Source organism: Stenella coeruleoalba, assembly GCF_951394435.1.
Source record: "Stenella coeruleoalba genome assembly, chromosome: 10".
Lineage (NCBI taxonomy): Eukaryota > Metazoa > Chordata > Mammalia > Artiodactyla > Delphinidae > Stenella > Stenella coeruleoalba.
In genome coordinates this window covers 14,380,737-14,405,820 of record NC_137156.1, presented here as the reverse complement: position 1 = coordinate 14,405,820, position 25,084 = coordinate 14,380,737, and the positions used below count along the sequence as shown (strand labels likewise).

At 40.7% G+C, this 25,084-nt stretch overlaps 1 protein-coding gene across 17 annotated transcripts in view; it reads right to left on the bottom strand.

Annotated features, from left to right (window-relative positions):
• RNF144B (ring finger protein 144B) overlaps positions 1-25,084 on the bottom strand; it is an 850,456-nt gene that overhangs the window by 540,060 nt on the left and 285,312 nt on the right. For 4 of the 17 annotated variants that reach the window (XR_013830102.1, XR_013830103.1, XR_013830104.1 and 1 more), the window contains exon 10: positions 3,957-4,137. The exons of 10 other annotated variants lie outside the window; for them this stretch is intronic. The gene's annotated coding sequence lies outside the window, so the exon portion shown is untranslated. Of the gene's footprint in view, positions 1-3,956; positions 4,138-6,365; positions 6,473-7,158; positions 7,360-25,084 lie in introns of all 17 variants that reach the window. 3 more of the 17 variants (XR_013830101.1, XR_013830105.1, XR_013830106.1) reach the window with 3 other exon arrangements.

Here is a 25,084-nt window from a genome sequence, read left to right as displayed (position 1 = left end):
AGGGGAAGAGGGAAAGGGAAGGGATGGAGGGAGGAGGGGGAAGCAGGGGCGGAAGAAAGAATTCCAAGCTGAGGGATGCTCCAGAGAAGTGTATATTTAACACCAGAGCTGGATTGCAAAATGGGAACTAACGTTCCTATTTAGTATCACAAATCCCTCAGGTGATCATCTCCAATTGAGAGTTGGAATGGGACCATCAGCCATTCTGTTAACCCATATATATATCTATCTAACACATATGTGTGTGTGTGTGTATATATATATATAAAATACATATGTGTAAAGCTCAACCATGTCGACTAGGAACCAAAACAATGAATGGAAGCAAAAATGGATAGTCCCAAGAAAGAGAGTAGACCAGTTTTTTAAAACTGTACATATAACTTGCCCAAAACTCCACCTGATGCACCACTTTCCAAGATTAGAAAGTTTCTAGGACTATCAAGAAGTAGACCAATTTGACCAATACCCTTAGCTAAAAAATAAAAACAGAACAGAACAAAAAGAAGCTTCTGTTTATCTTTTTAAAATGCAGGAGAGCAGCACAAAAACTCTATGTTCAAAAAAGTTTAAAATTTTTAAAAATCACTCTAACTTAATTTTTTACTCTATACTTTTTTTTTGAACATTTGTTACTTTTTTTAAATTTATTTATTTATTTTTGCTGTGTTGGGTCTTCGTTTCTGTGCAAGGGCTTTCTCTAGTTGTGGCAATCGGGGGCTACTCTTCATCGCAGTGCGCGGGCCTCTCACTGTCGCGGCCTCTCTTGTTGCGGAGCACAGGCTCCAGACGCGCAGGCTCAGTAGTTGTGGCTCACGGGCCTAGTTGCTCCGCGGCATGTGGGATCTTCCCAGACCAGGGCTCGAACCTGTGTCCCCTGCATTAGCAGGCAGATTCTCAACCACTGCGCCACCAGGGAAGCCCCTCGCTATACTTCTTTGTATGTTCTGGGTTTTTAGACAATATGCTTTTTACTACGGTTTATTCTGACTTTTTGCTATGGCTATGGATTATCTTTTAAAATAAATTTAAAACCTTAAAAGGAAACAAAAAACCTCCATGTAAAGTAGCATCATTATTTACCTCTGTTTGAGATGAAGAAATTTCCAGAACTATCATAAACTGAGTTGATAAATATATTGACATCCATAAAGTGATTCTGCAATTGGAAATTTTTTGAAACATTAGAAACTAATTTTAACTAATGTGAGAGTGTAGTCACTCTTCCCATCATTGGAAGATGGATTCTCTGTTTACTTTCATTATTCTTGGTGACCTGCTTTGGAGTTGCCATGAACCCACTGAAGAAGTTTTTTTAAAATTCTTTGATTTCCATCATATGGATACTTGACCTCATCATTAGTAAGAAGAGAAATGATTGTGGCAGAATGAAGTCGTATTCTATCCAGCTCTCCGTCAAGGGGACTGAAGCCCACCCTCTCTCCCAATCTCACCCTCTTTATTCTGCCCCCATTTTCCTCACCTATGCAATAGCCCAAAAAAAGCCCATAAAAGGATTCTTACCCACCCACCTTGACAGTGTGTCCTTGGCAATATTTCAGATGCAGTCTAGATGAGGATTTATCATAGTGACTGCCCACTTGTGACAGAATTGAGCACATCCACTCAGAAGTTAAACCTGTCATGGCAGCTTTCTATTGGAGCTTCTACTTCTTTGCCTGGGCCACTAAGGGACCCAGAAACTTGCCTGGAATTGTCAAAACGAGTCTACCCAGACCGGGTTTTCAACAACACTAAGAGTTTTAGTAAGACAACAAGAGGATATGTTAAAACACACACAATGAAGTAAGACCCACAAGCACACACTTGTATAAACCAATAATAGAGATTACACAACGTCTACTTCTTCAAAACCAGTTCCTCCTCGTCCAGCAAACAGTCTCTTCTCCTTTCCAGCCTGAATTTTTCCAGCGTGTGCTGATCCTCTGCTGCTGGTCCCTATCTTGCTCTGGAACACCTTCAATATGCTTGTCCCTAAGAGTTTCCCAAAAGCTCAAGCTTTTCATCCATAAAGGCTAAGCAACTCATTTTAAATCATGAGTCTTTATAAACTGATTCCTCCAGGAGATTTTTCTCCCATCAATATGCTGTGCAACATGTACAAAGTGTGCAAAATGCTGACTGCTGCCTCTACTTATTAACAGAAACGACTGCTTGATGCTGTAGCTCTCTCACTCACTTTTTTACAAATACCACCCTGATTCATCCCTCCTCCACCATGACCAGTATTCTGTGTGGTGTGACAATAAAAGAGCATTTTAATCCCCTTTGGACAGGAAACACAATTTCTTATTCGACCTTCATTGGATAATATCATGACTGTCCTTGGGTAATATTTGCCCCAATGGTAGCAGCAGTCTGGGAATGTTACTGGCGAGCATCACCTAATATATGGGGGCTACACTACACTGGCATGCACCCCAGCCCAAACTGCTGCATGAGCCATTTTTGGTGGCATGCAGGGCGATTGATATTCACATGCATCCTGATCTTCATCCTGCTCTCACGAGCACATCTCCCTTCTCCACAGGCCTTCTTCCCAACAGCTCAGGTACTGGAAGTTTGGCCTCTTGATAGAGAGAGAGACATAACTATATATATGGATATAACTAAAGCACTGATGTGACTTTAAGATCACCAGAACACCCAGTGCAAGTTTTTCCTCGCCCTTAAAATTCTCCATAGAACACATTGCCCTGCCCTACACAGGAAAATACTAGGTACACCTTGAGTAAGTCATCATCCTCATATCATTTCTATATAAAAGGCAAATAAATTACAGAATGTCTCCCCACCACCCACCAACATCCTCTGCTGGATCTCACTCGTTAAGTAGAATTTAAGGCCAAAATACAGACACTGTTCAAGAAAGAACAAACCTAGTGACCCTTCCTATGCCAAGCAGCCAATCATAACAGTGGAGCCAACACAAAGAGTGTGGCCCCATGGACAGGGAAGGAGTAACAATCCAAAAGCGAACTATTTTTTACCTGAGCAGTGATACAACAGCTGAGAATTACAAGAGTTCATGTAAACAAAATATTTGGAGCAGTTTGGGGAAAATTAGCAGTAACTACAACCAGTTGCCAAACCAATAGACATATAGTCCTGAATAACCCCTTCATTTACACAGTCAGAGCAGAATCCTAGTCAAAGCTAAGGGGAAGTTTAAGCAAAGCCAGAGCAGAGGCCACTGGCTGAATTGCAACACCATCATTATACCTTCAGGGTTCAACGCACATGGTATAGTATGTCCTGAACTTTTTTCATATATATATGTATGTATATACATATATAACAAAGTCATCTATCTGTAATCAATATTTTGATTGGCTACATTAAATAATCAACCTTGATTAAAGGCTATAGCCAAGTCTCATTAGCTGCGGTGTCTCCCCTTCGATTTTTGTTGGCTTGCTGGACTGTTTGGCCGTTTTCACTAACTTCAATTAAGGAAAGAGAAAGAGGCAGAACTTTTAGAATTAGATGAAAACCTTTTGCCCTATTCCTGCAAGTCTTTCTTCCTGTTAAATTGTATTTTCTGGCTTAAAATAAAGTCTCCAATGATTATGCCTGTCATTATTTTAAAAATAATAATTAGTTGTTAAGGAATAAAAAGCACAAAGCATGTATATTTATTTCTCTGCCTTTCCCCTCCACTCAGTGGCTGTAAAAGGTCAATGATAGTCTCACAGAAACAGGGGTTCTTTTAACTGCACCAGAAAATGCATTTAAAAACCTAAACAAGCTGGCTGCGACCATATCTTTGTTTGGCAACCTGAGTATTCTCTTCACTTAGTCCTGCTCATAGCAACACACAGAGGATTACTCTGCAGCCAGGGATAATAGCTGATCCCATAATCCAGCACTAACACTTGGAAAGGTTAATTACCCTATTAAATCTTAGACATTACTAAGAAAATCTTTGTATAAACCTTTTAACTCACGACAAACGCGGCCTCCTTGGTGCCTTCGGTTTGTTACGCAATAAAGGTCTTCGCTCTCCCACACTTTTCACCATTGTTTCCGGCATCTTCAAGAATGTCCAGATGCACACACACAACGGGGCACACACATCTGCACACGTGCACCGAGCAACAGAGTCAAAGCTTCTTCCTTATACAAAGGCAGAAAGTGGGAGTGTGGTTGGAACAGATAAAGTAAAAACTCCTCACGTCTATAAACTGGCTGCATCAGAGATTAAGCAGCAGTGACAAAAACACTCAGTGATTCAAAGGCTGTTGCTGTGTCAGAAACCAGAGGTACCTAAAAAGATTCAGGTTGTAATCCTCGCACAAACTATATGCCCAATATGTGAAATGATGAGGAGGGTTGAATTCTTGATGCTTAGTATCAAAGTTTCCCTCTGGAGTATAATACTAGCAATTAGACTTTAGGGACACCTCTGTGCTTTCATTTCCACACTCACTATCAGCCTGTCATAGTTCCCTTTCTTCTGCAGGGTTGCTTCCTTCTCAGATTTCTTATCACACTTTTGAGGAGAACCCATTGATTTCAAGACATAAACATAATCAAACAGAAGAAGCAGAGGCTCAAGAAAGTAGGGTATGTCGGGACTTCCTTGGTGGCAAAATGGTTAAAAATCCGCCTGCCAATGCAGGGGACACGGGTTCGAGCCCCGGTCCGGCAAGATCCCACATGCCGCGGAGCAACTAAGCCCGTGCACCACAACTACTGAGCTTGCATTCTAGAGCCCTCGAGTCCAACTACTGAAGTCCGTGTGCCACAACTACTGAAGCCTGTGCACCTAGAGCCCATGCTCTGCAACGAGAGAAGCCACCGCAGTGAGAAGCCCACGCACTGCAACGAAGAGTAGCCCCCGCTCGCCACAACTAGAGAAAAGCCCATGCGCAGCAATGAAGACCCAACACAGCCAAAAATAAATAAATAAGTTTATAAAAAGAAAGAAAATAGGGTATGTCATTTATAGGACAAACAAAAACACTGGACCCCCTCCATCCCTCTTGTCAATTACGGTATTTCATTGACTGTGTCATCAAACAACCCTTATCAAATGTTGTCCTCAGAAAAATGCTGGAATACTGTTGATAATAAATTGGTTAATAGCATGGCCTGTAGAGTCAACATCCCAGCTCCAGACATATTAGCTGCATGAGCCCATCTGTAACTTGAGTTATCTGACTAGCCTAAGCCTCAGATGCCCCATCCGTAAGATGGGAACAACAGTCATCCCGAACGCATAGGGGCGTTGTGAGACTAACAGAGGAAGTGCATGGTGTGCGTGGCCAAGCACTTAATGCTTAGCCAGTGCTCAGATGTTAGCTGCCCCGTGATTATCACGGCGGGTGATAATCAGCTCTTCAGGGAGTGATTTCATCACACTTGGCCACTCCTGGAGAGCAGGCTGCTGTCCAAATGAGCAGGCACTTTAAGAGCAACCAGTCACTTGCCCCTAAGAGTTAGTGAGTAGGTCAGGTTCCTAAGCAGGTTTCTTCATTCTGTCCAAGGAAAGTTTTGATAAACTTAATGACAGAGACATACAAGGATGCTAACACATGGCGGGAGCGGGGGCGGGGGGTGGGGTGGGGGGCGTGGGTAAGTTTACAAAACTGGTAGAACTAGAAGACTCACTTCCCTAACCTTACTCTATTATCCCTACCACCCAATAACTGGTTTGCTTTATTTCTCCTGCTACTGTCTTTTGGCTCTAGTTTCACCTAGTCTCAAAGAACCACAAAGAGAAAAGACTTTCCTATTTAAAAAAAAAAAAAAAAAATTGCAAATGAGAAGCTTAAACAAATCTAATTTTAAGGAAAGCCCAAAACTGCTCCAGTAGTACCAGCGCTTCCCAGCAAGAGAGTTCTTTGCCATTTCCAGGTTTGTATAAAATTGGTTTTTATAGAACTGCCACAGAAAACATGGACCTATAAATGGTATAAGTAATACAAGCATGGCAATGAAGTTATGATCGAAACTTCAGAAAAAAAAGAACACCTTTGATGTCAGTAGCAAAGGCCTTCCCTCACTGCTTTCACAGGGAGGAGTCTAGAGTTTTCTACTGGGGCATTCGGTTCTTGATGAATGCAGAACTGCGGACCCAAATCCCTCGCAAAACCTTTATCTCTGGGTCAGTAGAAAGCTAAAACTAGTGCTTTAACCTGTTATGAGTAAGCAAATTCAGTCTATTTTTAATGCATGTAGCAATCTTGCTCTTTAGACTCTGGAAGAAAATTTCCAAGTGGTTGAAATAAGATCCAGTAAGGAAGTAGTCTGGATGTTCAAAATTCTTCCTTCCTCATATTGTCAAAACAGTCACTTTCTCTGGTTCTACAATGCTTAATTTCTCAAGTGTTACTACCTACCAGTCTCAAGTATGCTGATGTATCTATTCGCCAGGACTTCCATGGTCACAGGTGGGTGGACTAGCAGTTTGTTTGCACTTACTTGTCATCGTAGATCTAATTCAACCCTTTCATATTAAAGAAAAGGAAAGAAAATTGAGACCAGGGGCTGAAGGTACTTTTCCAAGATCATGCTGCTAGAGTGGTAGAACTTTCAACTCTAAATCTGGTAGAGTCTAGTGATTGTTCCACTATACTAAGTTATTCACTAGTCATTTGCTTTTTCCATTCTTTAAAACTAGGAACGATTGTGGACAGCGGTCTCCAATGTATCTTGTTGGACAGGCAAATCATCAGTTTTGAAATCCGCATTACAATGCTGCTGTGAAGTTTTGAAGGCTGCATAATAGTACTAACAATTACAATAATAATGCACTCAGTAATGCTTCCTAAGTGTCAGGCCTGGTTCTCAGTGTGTCCTATGTATTAACTCATTTAGTCCTCAGAGCACTGCCATTTTACAGATGAGGAAACTGAGGTACAGAGTCTAGGTAAATTTAACAAAGTCAAGCAGAGCCAGGAAGTGGCGGAACCAGGTTTGAACGCATAATGCCTCCAGAATACATGCTCATAACTGCTCTGCTAAACTGGCTCCCTAATCTAAGCTTCAGGGCAGGATTTTATAAAATACACATAAAAATTGCTGGCAGTCAATTAAAATATGATGCTTAACCAAAGAAAATACCCTAAGGAGCAACCTCAGTGCCTAAGTTTATTTCTTGCCCATGATCAGTGGATCTGGCCTCTTACATACCCTTCATCTCTCAAGTCATCAGCTTCTGTGATATTTTCCAGCTCTGGCAAACCATTCGTAACCTATGCATAACCTCTTGGCCTGTCCAGAGTAGACTTAACTGCGACGCAAAACAGCCCTGGGTCCACCACCTCCACCACCTTCTTCTTAGGCCCTCAAGCAGAGAAAACAGTGGCCTTGCTTTTGTAACCAGTTTTATTCCTGTGTACAAGAAAGAACGGTAGGGGGCAGGAGGGTAGAAGGTCATGGGAGGGAAGATATTAAAACAGTCATCATAAAAGGAAGTAAGACATGAGCTGCTGATATTTTCGAGACCGACTCCAACCATTACTCCCATCCATTACCTTCACTCAGCTCTGCAGCAACTCTGAACACCAACCACATGACATGCAATATTATCGGGTATTAAGGACAAAATGATGACTAAGGAGATCACATACTAGAGTAGAAGGCAGACAGTGAAGGAAATAGGTAGAAAACACTGTGTCAGGTACAGAGCGAGGTTCACTCACAAATGATTTATGGTAATGTATAGGAAGAGCACCTAAATCATCTCAGTCAAGGGGTGAGGGGCCGGGATGAGGCAGAGAAAACTTCCCTGATTCCCCGAACTCTGCTTCTCCATCAGCCTATGTGTCTCTGCTTTAAGTTGTGTCCAGTCTGGATGCTGAGCAGGGCTGGAAGGCAGAGGAGCCACCGGAGACGGCAGTTTGTTCAGTGTCCCCTTCTGCTGCTGGTTCTCCACATGGGTTTCTTAGATCCAAGTACTGACCCTTTCTCTGCAAGTCAGACCTCCATAATGAAAGACACAGTCTTTGGAGTCAGAGAGGTCTACATTCAAACTTCTGGATCATCTCTTGCTTGCCGCTGACCCTGAATGAGTTGTTTAACCTTCTTCAGCCTCAGGTCTTTATTAAATAAACAAAATGTCTATTTCAAGGGTTATGATAAAGACTGGATGAGATAACAACTTTTTAAGTTACTGACAGGGTTGACAGTACCTGACAAATAAGGGTACTGAGTAAAGGTTAGCTTCCTCCCTTTTCCCATTCCTTATCCCTAGTCTCCTTTCACTATCAAGGTTTCCACGGATCTAAGGCAGCAGGGGAACAGGCTCAGCTCTGAGCAGAGGCACAACCCAGTCCTGCTGGGTCCCACACAAGCTCAGGGCCACCTGACTGTGTCCTCTTCCCATTTTAGCAACACCACCACCATCACTGCTGCCCAGACAGTGATCCTATTCAGGTTCCTCGTGACCCATGGGCTCCAAAGTAATTCATCAGCCACTTCGGCTTGGCTCACCGCTATCCTGAGTGTCACTTTCACCGTGCAATAAGATAGTGACGAGAGGTCATACTGTAAAAGAGTCTTCATTCAGCCTGCAAACACAGCAAACATAACTATACCTCAAAACTGAGATTACCAGGAGATAGCATTTATTATGAGATAACAACGGTAAACCTTTGTCGTTCTAAGTCTTGACTGTGGCACCATCTAATTTTTTCATTCTAGCGTGGATAAGCTGAGTCCATGCTTTATGAATCCAGAAACTCATAGTGACAATTGACAATGAATTCAGACCCTGTGCTGTTTACTTTACATGAATTATTTTATTTATTCTCATAACAACTCAGAGTTAGGTACTCTTGTTAGGCCCATTCTACCCATGACAAAAGATAAAACTGAAACCCTAAGAAGCTAATTAACTAACCCCAGGTCACACGGCCAGGAAGTGGTGGGGCTGAGATTTGAACCATGACGTCTTGATAACAAAGCTTAACCACCACGCTGCATCAGATTCCATCTTATAATCCTAGGTTGCACAGCTAGGATTCATCTTTTCCACAGATATTCTTGATCATACACTACGTGCCAGTCACTGCCCTAGCACTGGTAACAATAACACAGAGAGAATGCTGTTTTCATGGAGCTTACTTTCTACTTGGATAAACAGAAAATAGATATACCTATAGTAAAAGACCAGGTAGAGATACATGCTATGAAAAAGAAACATAGTACAGTAAGGGGCTATAGAGGGAAAGTGCTATATAGCTCAGGTAGACAGGTGATCACTTAGTCCTGTGTCTTCAGGTAGGACATGTATTATTATTCCCGTCCAGTAATTAGATAAGGAGGAGTTGAAAAGCTAAGTAACTTGCCCAACATCACAGAGCTTGCAATAAATAAAGTATCAACTAAAAGCCAAATCTCCTACTTTCTACTGCTTTTTTAGTATGCCATACTTAGTTTGTCTAATAATACTTCAACCTGAAATTGCACTTCCATAAACGTGCATTTCTAAGCACAGATAATCCCTGTGTACTCATTTTTCCTCGTTGCTCCCCCCAAAATGAGATCATCTAATAAAAAACAGAGTGGAAAAGGAAAAAAGGCATTTAAAAAAAGAAAACTCTCTGAACTCATGAATAAGAAACTGAACTGTCCAGAATGAGGTCTCTCACCCTCACTTCTAAATACCTTGATTAATGGCTGATGGGATGTGCTGCAGTAGAATACTCATGGATTTGGCTCTCACAAGCAGAAATATCCTGGATCCAACACCTCAATTACTGAGGGAAAATAAGAGCCCCCAAAATCACTACTAACAGCATTGACATAATTTCCAATCCTGCTCTTTTATTTATTTGGGTAGTAAACAAATGAAGTTTTAGTGATAAATTGATTGCTCTGTTCTGTGCCGTAAGACTATGGGCATACTAATGGGCTGAACTGCAATTATGTGGTTTTGACATGACAAATATTAATCAACTTAAACTCTCTGAAGACTATTTGGAAAACATGACCCAGTAGGGGGAAATAAACCTCATTCTTCTAACTGATTAAATGTTTTATGGTTATATTCTTCCATGCCTATTTTTTTTAATATTGGCAGGAGAACAGATAATTGACAATTGCAAATCTCATCTACAAACTGTATTACTTAAAACAAGCAGGGAAAGACTAAACCTATGAACTGATATAAATCCAAACTTCAGACTGAGCTTTTCCTGAGCTGGGCATTTGGTTAGCGAAAAATCAATTAATCAATCAATCTGAAAGTGTTAACTATTAAACATCTGCCTCTCTAGGGCTTCCCTGGTGGCGCAGTGGTTGACAGTCCGCCTGCCAATGCAGGGGACACGGGTTCGTGCCCTGGTCCGGGAGGATCCCACATGCCACGAAGCGGCTGGGCCCGTGAGCTGTGGCCACTGAGCCTGCGCGTCCGGAGCCTGTGCTCCGCAACGGGACAGGCCACAGCAGTGAGAGGCCCGCGTACCGCAAAAAAAAAAAATAATCTGCCTCTCTAAAAGTACAAATGTAACACAGATGTCAACTGGGGTGACCCTGCCTTTGAAACTGTGATCTCAAATCTCATTCTAATTACCCTGGACAGTGCAGCATGCCTCTCAACATCTGGGGGTTCTTGGGAAACTTATGTTTTTCCTTGACATCTTTGGTTCCAATTCTCTACTAAAATCCTAACAATATCTCTCTCCTCTCTTCTTCTCCTTTCCTCTCTCTGTCAACCCATTTATGGAATATAGCCCTCTCTTCATGATCTTCCAAAAAGAATACTCATACCTGGCGATGGGAGGTAGTAGACTCTTTACTGAAAATTCAAGGTAATGCTGGCTGAGGAAGTGGGATGGTTATTTACAATGTGGCACAGATCAACAGAAGAGAGGCTTCTGTTCCTCTTTGGACAAGTTCCGTAGCTGTCATCTGCCACCATCGCTCCACCACCACTGCTGAATTTTTCCTGCCTTCTGTTAAGACTCTCTGAGTTACAACCATGACCTACACACACTTAACCTCCTCCTCCTTCCTTCTCCTCTCTGCTTACTTCACTTGCCCCTATACTCCAAATGCCCTATTCAATTCTCATGCAGAGTTGTTTATATAAGATCTCTCTCATTCATAACAACTGGGCCATGAAGGCCTTCTTTCCTCAACCAAAATTATCAACACGGATAGCAAGCCAAACAATGGAACTTTCCCATAAAGGAAACTCCATGGTCAGCTCTTAAAGCAAGATTTTTTTCTCCTCTATACGTTGACAGTTAATATTATCTATCCTCTCAGAGGGTGGAGGAAAAGCATTATCTACCTTTCCACCTGCTTTTTACCTGCAGTCAAAGCTTATGACAGTTTTAGTGACTCTTCTTTCATATCCCCCAACCTACTTCCCAACGTTAATTAATATTGCCACTTCACCAGCTGTGGTATTTACATCTGAGTAAGAAAATGCTACCAATAGGAACTGAAGAAAGGCTTATAAACCTCATTTGTTAAGCTGTATTGCCCAAGCTGGCAGGCCTCCAATTCACAGCAGATTATGTGCCTGCACAAGGCACTGGAAGTCAAAATATTGTAAGACAGATCTTATTTACCTTTAGAAACCATGTATTTCATAATAGTGGTATATTCTTGATCAGGAATCTGATTCTCAAATATTATTCAGGTATAGTCAGTCAACCCTTTGACCAGGTGTAAAGGAGACACTTACATCCAGTGTTATCTAAACAAAAAATACTCACTTTATGACTATTTTTCATTATAAAAATTTTTTTCTGATTATAGAAAGAGTATGTTTTATGAAGAAAGTGTTTTACAGAAAAGAAAAATTACCTTCAAACTCACTGCCAATGGATAACCACTGTTTACATTTTGTTATATTTCCTGTAAGTTTATTTTCTCTGCATATTTTTACAGATATGAGATCACCACAGTATATAGTTCTGTGTTCTGGTCTTGGCACTTAATATTACATATTCAGTGCTTTCTATTTGTCAACATAATTGTAATGCCTATATATTAATTCATTTATATACATTAATTTACATAACTTCACCTATTGTTCAGTACTCAGATTTTCTAAAATCCAAGTTAACACCTTATTAAATCCACTGTTTTGTCAACTATGATAAAAATGTGTGTGTATACATGTAAAATGTGTATACAAAGCCAATGAGGGTACAAAAGGCAACATAGTAAGTAATCACATACCTTTTTTCCAATTTTTTTATTGTGGTAAAATAGGCATAACATAAAATTTACTGCCTTACCCATTTTCAAGAGTACATTCCAGTGGTATTAAATACATTCATAATGTTATGCAACCATCACCACCATTCATCTCCGTAACTCTCTTCATGTTGTAAAACTCGTTCAGGTTTTTCCTTAAGATGTTATGGAAAAACCCAAATGGACTTTTTGGCCAACCCAATATATACCATATTTTACTTGTTGATTTGTCTGTCAATGGACTCTAGGTTGCTTCCACATCTTAGCTATTGTGAAAACTGCTGCTATGAACATGGGTGTACAAATATCTCTTCAAGACCTTGCTTTCAATTTGGGGAGGGATATACCCAGAAGTGGGAATTGCCAGCTCATACGGTAATCATATTTTTAAATTTTTTGAGGAATCGTCATACTGTTTTCCACAACTGTACCATTTTACATTCCCACCAACTTTGCACAAGGGTTCCAATTTCTTCATATCCTAGCCATCACTTGTTATTTTCCATTTTTGTTGTTGTTGTTATTGTTGCTATTGTTGTTAGCAGCCATCCTAATGGGTGTGAGGTGGTATCTCACTGTAGTTTTGATTTGCATTTCCTTTATGATTAATGATGTTGAGCATCTTTTCATGTGCTTATTGACCATTTGAGTACGTTCTTAGAGAAATGTCTATTCAAGATCTTTGCCAATTTTTGAATTGGGTTGTTTGTTTTTTGTTGTTGTTGAGCTTCAGAGTCCTTTATATATGCTGGATATTAATCCCTTATCAGATATATGATTTGCAAATATTTTCTCCCAGTCTGTGGGATGCCTTTTTACTCTGTTGACATTGTCTTTTGATGCACAAAATTTTCTAATTTCCATAAAGACCAATTTGTCTATTTTTTCTTTTGTTTCCTGTGCCTATGGTGTCATGTCCCAGAAATCATTGTCAAACCCAAAGTGGTAAAACTTTGGCTCTATGTTTTCTTCTAAGAGTTTTACACCTGTGGATCTTACATTTAGGCCTTTGATTCATTTTGAGTTAATTTTTGTGTATGGTGTTAGGTAAGGGTCCAATTTCATTCTTTTGCATGAATCACATAACTTTTTATGGAATTTCTTCAGCCTAGATGGAAAACAGAGTTTTGAAGTTACAAAGAACTGAGCCAGCCTCAAAGCAGCCTATATGTGAAGATGGGAAACAGGGAGACATCCACTTCTACCCTCAACCCCATCCCTACTACCCAATACTGAAACCATACATTGCAAGGGCGAGAATGGAGAGGAAGACCTCCATATCTCTCTTCCTCTAAGACGTAGAGGAAGAAAGATAGCCAGCTTTCCAGTGGTGTATGTCAATAGTAGGTTGTCCAGGATACAAGGTTTCCATTCTGCCTACTCAAAGAGCCGTAAGTGATTCCATGTGTGAGCCCATACTAACCAATTCATGATGCACTGGAGCCAGCCATAAGCTACATATGTATATATGATGTCATTTACTCCACTAATTAATCTTTGCCTCTCAAATGCATGATTCTAATTATGTTTCCAAAACTATACTTATTAAAATGCCAACATCCATTGTATTCTCATCTTCCTGAGATTTTCTGTTTGGCTTATCATCTAAGGGAAAAACCAACTGCCTCACAGCTTAACATTTTCCCCGTAAACCATGCCCAATGTGTCTACAACAGCACCATCCCAGTGACTCTGCTGGAACATACAGAAAATGTTATGGTGTTGATAGTATCTCAAAATGGTATTTCTACACTTTTTCAAATCCCAATTCCACTATCCTGTCAAAATCCTAAGTTCTCCCTTATGGCTGCTGGTAATTTCAAAAACCAGGGCCTACTACTTCACCTCCAGAACTGTGGAAAAGAGACTCAAGTCATATTTTTTTTTCCAGATGTTCTCAATAAAAGGATCAGCTAAGATCTCAATCTCTTATGGCAACGTGTGAGAGACGCTTTTCAAGGGGAATGCTTATTAGCATCACATTTAGACTCATAAACCAAGATAAAAGGATTTGGAGGGAATAAACAGAAGAGTCTAGGGAATGAAAGTTTGTGCCCCCAAAGCCAGGTTTATTTTGTGGTGGCTCTTTATAGAACAAACTGGGATGTGAACATCTCAGCCTCCCAATATTTACCACTCTCAATATTGCCCTGCTCTCTTGTGAAGCAACTGGACAGAAGCCATAATCTAGAGGTGCACCCTGAAAAGACTATGTGGCATTGACCGGCTTTACACATGGGAATCCAAAGGTACACATAACAGGGAGTGCTACGACTGTGTGATGCACAGTTTTATTGGAGCCACAGGCCAATAAAACCAATGCTGTGCTGAATAAAAGGGAATAACAAAATAAAATGGAATAAAAAGCCATTAAATTCTGGGACTCCACAAGGTTTCTCTCCCAGTGAATCACTCCAAGTGTCAACATGGAAAGTCAGCTCTCCAAAGGTCAGCACTATGTTGTAACCAGTCACCTGTCTCCCGAGGGGAACAAAATCAGCCAACAAATCCATTATGCCTTGTCTTCTCCCAGGAGTTTCCTTGGTGCCAGAAGCCAGAAAACTCTACAAAAGACCTACAGAGGATACCAGTGCCTCATGAGAAGTCCCTGAAAATGGCCAGTCTTGGTATTTTCCTGAACCAAGAACAAACGGGCGAATCAAAGCAGGGCATATATTCCTCTCCATAGGTGCCTCACCCACTCTCATGCCCATTTCACCTTGGTTCTAGCACCCCTGGTTTATTTCTAGATTTCCCTGCAAACAAACTGAAACTCCCAGCTAATTCTCGCAGTTTGTTGGAAAGTTGGCCTCAATGGGTATTATTTATATTACCATCCAAGAGACTATTCACCCCTAAACCTGGGTATTTATCCAAAGAAGGGGGTAGAGTGGAATCTCTTACAGGAAGCATAAGGGCTGAGGAAGGGGAAAACAGCTTTAATTTCCCTTGATTACTTGAATGGAAGAGATCACCTAACCAATATCTCTAAATGATAAATTTCATAACTCTTCGATTTGGGGATAATTCCACAGAAGACTCTTGTCTCATTGTTTTTTTAATCTAGCTTCATTTTCTACCCTGTTCTTGCTGAATCCCTCACCATACTTTTTTTTTTTTTTTTCCACCATACTTTTAAATTCTCCCTCTGGCCTCCCATAAAGAGAACTATCCCAAAGGCCTACCTGGCAGCCTGTCCATTCCCTCTGGGCAGAAGACCAAGAGAGAGACCTGCAGGCTGTAGCTGGTGCATCTCCTGAAGATGAACCAGAAGGAGAGGCTGGCCCTTTTCTTGGTGGCAGCTGGTTCAACCTTAACAGGCAGCTGGCAACAGCCTCCTATTTGAAGCTGGGGCAAAAAGCAATGATTCCATTGATTCCAGCTCCATCTCACCTCTCCTGGCCCACAATGCTCCTGTCCCAGTGACTATGGAGGCAGCAGTTGTGCAGTAAATAGGATCCTCCTGGGCCGGCCAATCTCAGTGAGAGCAGGATGCCAGCTGCTCCATCACCAGAAACAACTCCTTGCATTCCTCCTCAGCATTCTTCCTCTCTCACAGATCCTGTCCTGTCCTTCTAGCCACTGGAATCACTAAGGCAGGCTGAGACCAAGTGGACAAATTCTCTTCTACCCCAAAGCCAAGGTTATTTACTTTCCTGGCTCACTGGAAGCAGCCTTAGCTCAAGACCAGGTGGAAAGGTGCTGGGTAGTCAGTCATTCTCAGTGACCCTTTGGTTAAGTGTGGGTTTCAGAGATTACCTGAGCACATTTGCTTCAATTCTCTCCCTCTTGACTGCTCGCATAGTGTCATAGGTTCTTCTGGCCCACTGGACACTTCCAATATGCAACAGTCATGATTCTGGGGTCTTTTTAAGTTCAGGACCTGTCAAATTCAGGATCTGGAGAAAATCACCTTCTTGGTGGCAGTGTTCATGGGACAGCCTTATGTGGTAAGGTTCCCTCTAGGGATGCCCAGAGTCACTTCCCCGTCTGATTTCTTACTTCTCCCCTCTTCTCTTTTTAGGATCTTGAAAGAACAATAATAAGCGGGAGATTCCAAAAATTCTCCCACATATGTCTCCTGATAAAAACAGGGGACCCACCTGGCAATGTGGGAAATCATCCCTCTCGCTTCTCTGATTCCAAGAACCAGAAAAGAAAGGCGGTGATAAAATCTGATCATGCTAAGGCAAGCCAGGAGAAACCCCACTGCCTGGAAGACCACACCGATCTAACTGCTGCTCAGAACCTAAGACGTCAGTTTTCTTACTACCCCCCTTCCATTTTCTCTTCTCATCGGTAGTCAAACTTACTATAATGAACATTTTTATGTTACTAGGGAAAAAGGGTATTTTTAAGCTCCATTCCCCTCCCAATGACTCAAAATAAGTACAATGTAAAAAAAAAAAAAAAAAGAAAGAAAAAAGCTTCCCCACTCCCTTGAGCCAATCCACCCAGTCCCATGACTACTTCACTCCAGGAAGAAAGCCAGACCAGATGGAAGTGAGGCCTATGAACCCACAAGTACTGGGCAGAGTGGAGAGCGGGGCAACAGGATTTTCAAAAGCCCCCCCCCCCCTCCAACTTTCCTTTCAACTTTGAAGTGCCTAAGGCACCACTTTAATCCCTGATAGATACAGAAAGGAGTCCTGGGGGAGAGAAACAGGAAAAGACCATAAAGAAAGGGCTTGATTGTATTTAAGAAATGGTCATTCTAACAGCTCCCTGCCTGCAGGCTCTGCCATCCTGTCCCTAACTAGGGGAGGAAAGACCAGCCCTTTCCAGTATGCTGAGCAAGCATCTACACATGAGAACAAGCATCTACACATGAGAACAAAGTAGTCATGGGATGCCAGCAGAGCAGCCAAGCAGTCACCCTGCAGAAAAATGATAGGCCGCACTGGCTCTCAGCTTACCTAATTGACAAGTGGCAAACTGGCAGTATTGGTGGTGAAGCCTCGGGAGCTATCATGTCCAGCAAAGAGAGACTTGGCCAGTTACCTCATCAGTACGTGGTCAATCAGCCAGGGTGGTTGAAGAAATAGCTCAGACTCATACAAGAAGGAACCTGTCCCAGCCTAGGGTGATGTGATACACAAACATCCTCAATGGCTAAGGGACGGAAACGTGACAATATGACTTGCAGAAGGCATTTTTATAGCAAGGATAGCACAACTCTTATACCGTGTAATAGGACACTGGGAAAACGCTGGCCCCTATAGCTTCTTGTGAAATAGAAGAGACAAATAATTTAATTCAGGCATGAAAACCTAAAATACTTTTTTAAAGGTATAAAGACTCAGGCTACAGATGAGACTTGCCTCTAGCTATCCCTGGTTTGAAGACTGTATTGATTCCTAATTAAGTAGGAGTATTATGCCACGATACCTATAATATTTAGACCTAAATTAATCAATTAATTAACCAGTAGAGACTTTACTGCTATCTTTTTTTGAAGGGCTTTCTTGAATAATTATTTTCACTCTTTTCTTTACTGTCAGATTATAGAAGCACTCTTCACTGCTGCCACCAGCAGCACCACCAATACCATGTATGCCAGTTCAAAACTTTTGTCCAATCTTGGTGCCCAAATGTACAGACTGATGGAGCCAGTTTATCTACAGTTGCACACATGGACCCAAAAGAGGCCACAGCTTTTTTCAGTTGTCAAATATCCTAGTCTTAGAAAATAGATCCTAAACAGAATTTATCCTCTTGGGGTCAGCCTGGCGTAAAAAAAAAAAAAAAAAAAAAACCTCACATTGTCATTGACTTTCACTTGGTGCGTAAATAAGAACGAGGCGTGCTATTTCCTCCCTACCTGTTATCCCCCATCCCTTTGCTCCCTCTCTTCCCAGCTTGCTCTTTCTACTGCATTAGGTTAATAGATTGTTATTTTCATGAAAGCAAACCTGCTCAAAGCTTCAAAAATCTTGCAAGAAATTGTTATTGTGATTCAATCTTTCAAACTTTGCCATGTTAATAATTTCTTTAGATTCATAAAGAGCTTATTGGAACCAGCATTGGAATTAATTGAATTTGTAGTCTCACCAAACAGAGCCAGCAACTCTATTATTAGTATTAAGATAATTACAGCAGGTTTTGTTTGTTTGTTTGTTTGTTTGCAGTACACGGGCCTCTCACTGTTGTGGCCTCTCCCGTTGCGGAGCACAGGCTCTGGACGCGCAGGCTCAGCGGCCACGGCTCACGGGCCCAGCCGCTCCGTGGCATGTGGGATCTTCCCTGACCGGAGCACGAACCCATGTCCCCTGCATTGGCAGGCGGACTCTCAACCACTCCGCCACCAGGGAAGCCCCTATAGCAGGTTTTGATATTTTTGCATTCTTTATATTAAAGGGGCAGTGTCAAATTAAGCACAAAGCAGCCTCAGTTCTATCCTTATGTCCTCATTCATAGTTCCTCCTGTGACTCAATCAAAAGCAGGATATAAACCATGTATTTATTTAATGTCTATTATCTTTGTTACTAATAGCTCTAAATTAGTAACAACTAAGTCTTCTCATTCCATAGTTTATTTTTAGGCATTTTTGTTTCCTATTAAAATTACACTCTTTATTGAGGCCTTACTTTTTGTGTCTTGGTTCATTTTCCCTTAGCAATATTTTCCAACTGAGCTTCCTTTCCAGATTCTACGTCTTTACACAGTTTAGCTTCACAATCTGGTAGAAATATTAACTTCTAAATGCTAGGGACAGCTTGCACTGATATTTCTACTGCAGGATATAACAGAATGGGCTCAGAGCCAAGAGACCTGAGTTCTCGTACTTGTGTGATTCCTCAGCATCAGTTTTTCCTTTGTTTCAAAACAACAACAAAAAGAGGAAAGATGATTTTTACTACCACTATCATCTTTAAACTTTTTCCGAGTCTCTACTTTTTTATGTTGTAATTGAATGATGTTATAAAAGACCTATAAATACCTCTCTCGCTAGTGAATCATAAATAGTTTTTTTAAATTTATTGTACTCCTTACTATAGCTTTATGAGAATGAGAAAGTCTTTACACAATTGCTTGTTATCTAGCATAATGCCATTTGGTAAAGATTTTTGCCTTAGAATCTGAGACTCTGTGTGTGTGTGTGTGTGTGTGTGTGTGTGTGTGTGTGTGTGTGTTGTATGGAATATGTGTACCTATGACAGGTATAGATTTATAGGTACGTTGGGGAAGATGGTAATAGTGAGGACAACAGGAGTACTATTTCTGACCATTTTGTTTAACCACTACCATCCTGAGTTTCGACAGATTTTAAAAATATCAAGGAGATACAGTTATATGCCTTGAGAATCAAAACTATGTCCCATTCTTTATGGTGCTCCTAGATGGTAAATAATCATATAAACAAGCCAGTTTTAGCAATCATTTTGATCATGAACTGTTATAGTGAGCATCCATTAAGGGATCAGCCTTGGCAGTAGGTGTTATATTTAAGTCATAGTTCCTTACCCTTGAGAAGTTAATACTCCAGTTGAGGAGATACAGAATCATAGAATGTTAGGGTTGGGAGGATTAGCAAAGTTACTTTAGTCAAACCTCGATCCCATGAAATCATTATAATCAATTCTTTAACTCAAAAGAGATAATCTTATAAAGGAAAATCCAGGCACACTGCACAAGGCAGGGCAGATTAGAAGAATGGCCATTTATTCCCTCTCTCCATCATTCAACCAGCTCTGTACTAAGCTTATTAGTGAGGTTTATAAAAATAAGAAAATAATATCCAGGACTTCCCTGGTGGTGCAGTGGTTAAGAATCCACCTGCCAATGCAGGGAATACGGGTTCAATCCCTGGTGCGGGAAGATCCCACATGCCACAGTGCAACTAAGCCCGTGCACCACAACTACTGAGCCTGTGCTCTAGAGCCCGCAAGCCGCAACTACTGAGCCCACATGCCACAACTACTGAAGCCCATACTCCCTAGAGCCCGTGCTCCGCAACAAGAGAAGCCACCGCAATGAGAAGCCCGTGCGCCTCAACAAAGAATAGCCCCCGCTCACTGCAACTAGAGAAAACCCGTGCACAGCAACAAAGACCCAACACAGCCAAATAATAATAATAATATAATAAATTATAAAAAGAAAATAATATCCATACGATAACCCCACTGAATATAAAAGATGGAGCTGATATGCACTGATAAAACACATCCCCCTACACTTCCATTCTCTCAAAAAGCCAAAGAAAATCAGTTTCTATGATAGATTGATTTGTTATGAAGACCAGGTTGAGGAGGCAAGGGTGACTGTGTCGCTTAGAGAAACCACCCCCTTAGCTGAGTAATTCCACGTAGTTGCCCTCCCTCTAGTGGTCAAAGTAGAGATGGCAGCTCTCTGTTTCAGTCTGGATGGAAGAAGGAATAGGGTTACCCAACCCCCAAAGTTTTGACTGTTTCAGAACCTCAGTGCTAAGTTATAGAACAAGTTGCCTTACAAAGATTTCTTCTTAATTAGAACATCTTGCTTGTTTATACTGATCATGGCACTTACAAAAGACCATATGTCTTTGAGATGCTGCTTGGCAAGACTTTTCCAATGTTTACCAAATCTATTTTGTATCCCATGCTAATAATAGTCCAGTGGGTCCCCAGGCAGAGAGATGGAGACTGAGGACTTCTTGTCTCTTCTGTTACTCAGTATTCTGCCTTCGTGATGTGAAAGACCTCTTAGTTCCTGTGAAAGGACTAAAAGAGCTCAAAGTTTCCCAAATGCTGTTATTTTGGGAAACGTTTATTTCAAGAGCTAAATTGTAATCTTTTGACAAGTCAACATTGAGCAATGCTCTGTGCTTTGTTACACACACTTTAAATTATTCCTTTTAAAAGAAACTTTCAAATGAGTGGTAAACCATTTTCTATAGTATCCATAGTATAATTCTATCCTCTAGAGCCACAGCATTTTAGTTTAGGAAGGGAACAGCAGAGGTACGTTCCAATTTGAGAGGCCGGAGCTGATGCCCAGTGTTGGCAATAACTGGTTCAAGGTCACACGGCTAAATTCTCCCCACTGTAACACCCTGACCATGCTGTGTAATTAAAAATAAACTGAGAGTGAGTGGCTGCACCTACATTATCTATCACCGACATAACAACATCAAACAAGTAATCAATTTGTTTTTTTGTTGACATAGCAAGAAATAACATGCTCAGTTTATGTCTTCTGATTCTGGTAATCCAGAAGACTCAGCTCCTGTTATTATTCATCTGGCACAAAGCTATATGGCAATTTACACAGGGATCTGGGAATTAACCGGTTAGGTTCAGTACTGCGCATCAACAAGATCTGCTTAATTTACGTGAGTCTTTGAAAGTCCATCAGACATCTGTTCTGTGCAGAATACATGTCTGATACTAAACTTTTCTTCCTTTAAATTGTTGTGAACATGTAAGGAAGCCTTAAGAATTTTTGTTTTCTTAACTGTGATAGCTCTCAGTGGCATAATCCTTCTTAGTAGCATATTTTATATACTTGGAATGACTATTACCAGGTAGTTCTCCCTGCTTGGGAAATGTGGAAATATAGCAACTATTTGTAAAGAGGTTTGAAATAGCTCACAGAAATGAAAAATGATCATTGAAAATAGCACAAACTGACGGCTTAACATGTGACAGCCGGTATTCCAAATGCCTTATCTCTATTAACTCATTTATTGCATACAATAACCTTATAATGTAACTACCACTGACATCACCCTTCAAAAGAAATGTTCACTTTCGTTAAGCTATCTCCAAATTTTTTTCACACACGATCTAATTGTGATAACATTCTTCTGAGACTACTAAACGCTTCGTTTTCTATTTTCTTTATAAAACCTATATTATACTCCTTTTGACACAACACATGCTTTAATTTTTTTTAATATCTGTTGATGCCTTTAATTCCTTGAGCGCAGGGTCTGTGCTTTGTTTCTTTGAATTTTCTTGTTATAAATAACTTTATTACATGCAGTGGGTGGATTTTCTGAATAGAATTTGTTTCTTTATATCTAAATTCCCTACTGAAGTTTCAGGAATCAAATGAAAAAGTCTGCAACATAAAGATCCCTTATTTCCCAAAGAGGAAAAGCAGAATTTCAGAGAAAGTTTATGAAACAGCAATTAAATTTAACTCAGAGTGTAGAACCATTTTCTTCAACTCTAAAAGTACTCTGGAATTAGTCAGCACTAAGCGGAAAGCAGTTGGAGAAAGTTCTTCTCTGATGTGACTATGTATCCTTTGGAGACAAAAAAAGTCACAGAACATGTGCTGGTGCCAGAAAACTTAACAAGAGTGAACAGTGGTGGTGAGTCAGCACATAAGGGGCAGAGTTGTAACTCTAGGAAATCTGAATTGAAGCCAAGCTTAGAGGTGTGATATATGTGTCAGGTTTCAGGGAACACCAAGACAACCTCTCCCAAGACACAAAATACTTTGCATAAAATAACAGGCCACACACACTATGAGGTTATTGTTATTTTTAAATCAGTTCGCCAAAACTTGAACTTATGTTTCCCCCAAAGCACAGGCACATACCTACACACATACTTGTGCTTCTTTATATTCATGATTTCGACAGTTTACATATCGTGTTTTGGGAAGGGGGGAAAATTATTTTACATTATACAGCTGGCTGTGTCTATATGATTTCAAAACCCAGTTGAAAATGGGGGAAAACATTCAGTCTAGTAAAAAAATCATTTTATTCCTAAGTATATTTGTGTCTTGCACAAATGAAACTTTTTGAGCAACTTCTTCGAGACAGCCCTTGGTTGGAAACCATCAAGGAAGCAAAGTTCTGCCTCTTAAGATGTTCTGTTTTTTTTTTTTTTTTTTTTGCGGTACGCAGACCTCTCACTGTTGTGGCCTCTCCCGTTGCAGAGCACAGGCTCTGGACGCGCAGGCTCAGTGGCCATGGCTCACGGGCCTAGCCACTCCACGGCATGTGGGATCTTCCTGGACCGGGGCACGAACCCATGTCCCCTGCATCGGCAGGCGGATTCTCAACCACTGCACCGCCAGGGAAGCCCTCTTAAGATGTTTATAGCCTAGGAATACTGGGAGATAAACACCAAGGCACAGTAAGAGTAACTGGCAGTATATGGTGATGGCCTCGAGGAGTCATGGGATAGCTATGGGAGTGAGAAGAAGGGAGACAGTGTCTCCAGCTGCACGAATCCAGAAGGATTTCATAGAGAGGGTGAACTACTAGCTGATCATTGAAGGATCGTTAGAAATTTAAATAGGCGGAGCTGGGAGAAGACCTTCTAAGTAGAGTTAACCACAGAGCAAAGACAAGGAGAGGAGAATGCTCAGGGCATAGACAGGAAAATCATCACACTTGAGAGAGAGTGGTGGGATGTGGGCATGAAAAAGTAATTTTAGAGTCAGGCTAAATTTTTCTATCAATTTTTATAGTGTTCTGTAGCCACAGCTGAAAACTCCTAAGAGCAAAGTCACAGTGCAAGGCCCAGAAAGGAGCCCACATGCAACAGATGTTCAAATCATTTGGAGAGCGAGAGGCAGAACAAAGAAAAAGGAACCTTTCCAAACAAGTTAAAAGCTCTGGGGACGTTAATACAAACAAGGCAATTAGGACAAATGTCGCTTAAGAGCCTTGTCTCTGTCTCTGGAGACATAGCAAGAAGACTCAGCTAATGATACCAATGTGAACTTTAAAAAATTGGATGTGGGCATTTTAAATGGTGAAACTTTAACTCTGGAACTATCTCTAAATGACTGTAACTTTATTGGTCCTTAGGGCACAAGGTCAAGACTCAATAATTCTATCTAGTCCTCTACAATAATAAAGAATATGCTTGTTATTTAGTGATGTAGATTAACTTTGAGTGCACACACCCAGTAGCTGACAGACAATGAGAGCATCTTCCACTAATCAAAGAAACACAATATTGGTCAACACAGTTCTGGAAGTTTTAGCCATGGCAATCAGGGAAGAAAAAGGAATAAAGGGAATCCAAATCGGAAAACAAGTAAAACAGTCACTGTTTGCAGATGACATGATACTATACATAAAGAATCCTAAAGATGCTACCAGAAAACTACTAGAGCTAATCAATGAATTTGGTAAAGTAGCAGGATACAAAATTAATGCACAGAAATCTCTTGCATTCCTATACACTAATGATGAAACATCTGAAAGAGAAATTAAGGAAACACTCCCATTTACCACTGCAACAAAAAGAATAAAATACCTATAGGCAAAGAATAAAAGACCTGTATGCAGAAAACTATAAGACACTGATGAAAGAAATTAAAGATGATACAAACAGATGGCGAGATATACTATGTTCTTGGATTGGAAGAATCAACATTGTGAAAACGACTATAATACCGAAAGCAATCTACAGATTCAATGCAATCCCTATCAAATTACCAATGGCATTTTTTAAGGAACTAGAACAAAAAATCTTTAAATTTGTATGGAGACACAAAAGCCAAAGCAGTCTTGAGGGAAAAAACTGGAGCTGGAGGAATCAGACTCCCTGACTTCAGACTATACTACAAAGCTACAGTAATCAAGACAATATGGTACTGGCACAAAACCAGAAATATAGATCAATGGAACAGGATAGAAAGCCCAGACATAAACCCACACACATATGGTCACCTTATCTTTGATAAGGGAGGCAAGAATATACAGTGGAGAAAAGACAGCCTCTTCAATAAGTGATGCTGGGAAAACTGGACAGCTACATGTAAAAGAATGAAATTAGAACACTCCCTAACACCATACACAAAAATAAACTCAAAATGGGTTAAAGATCTAAATGTAAGACAAGACACTATAAAACTCTCAGAGGAAAACATAGGAAGAACACTCTTTGACATAAATCACAGCAAGATCTTTTTTGATCCACCTCCTAGAGTAATGGAAATAAAAACAAA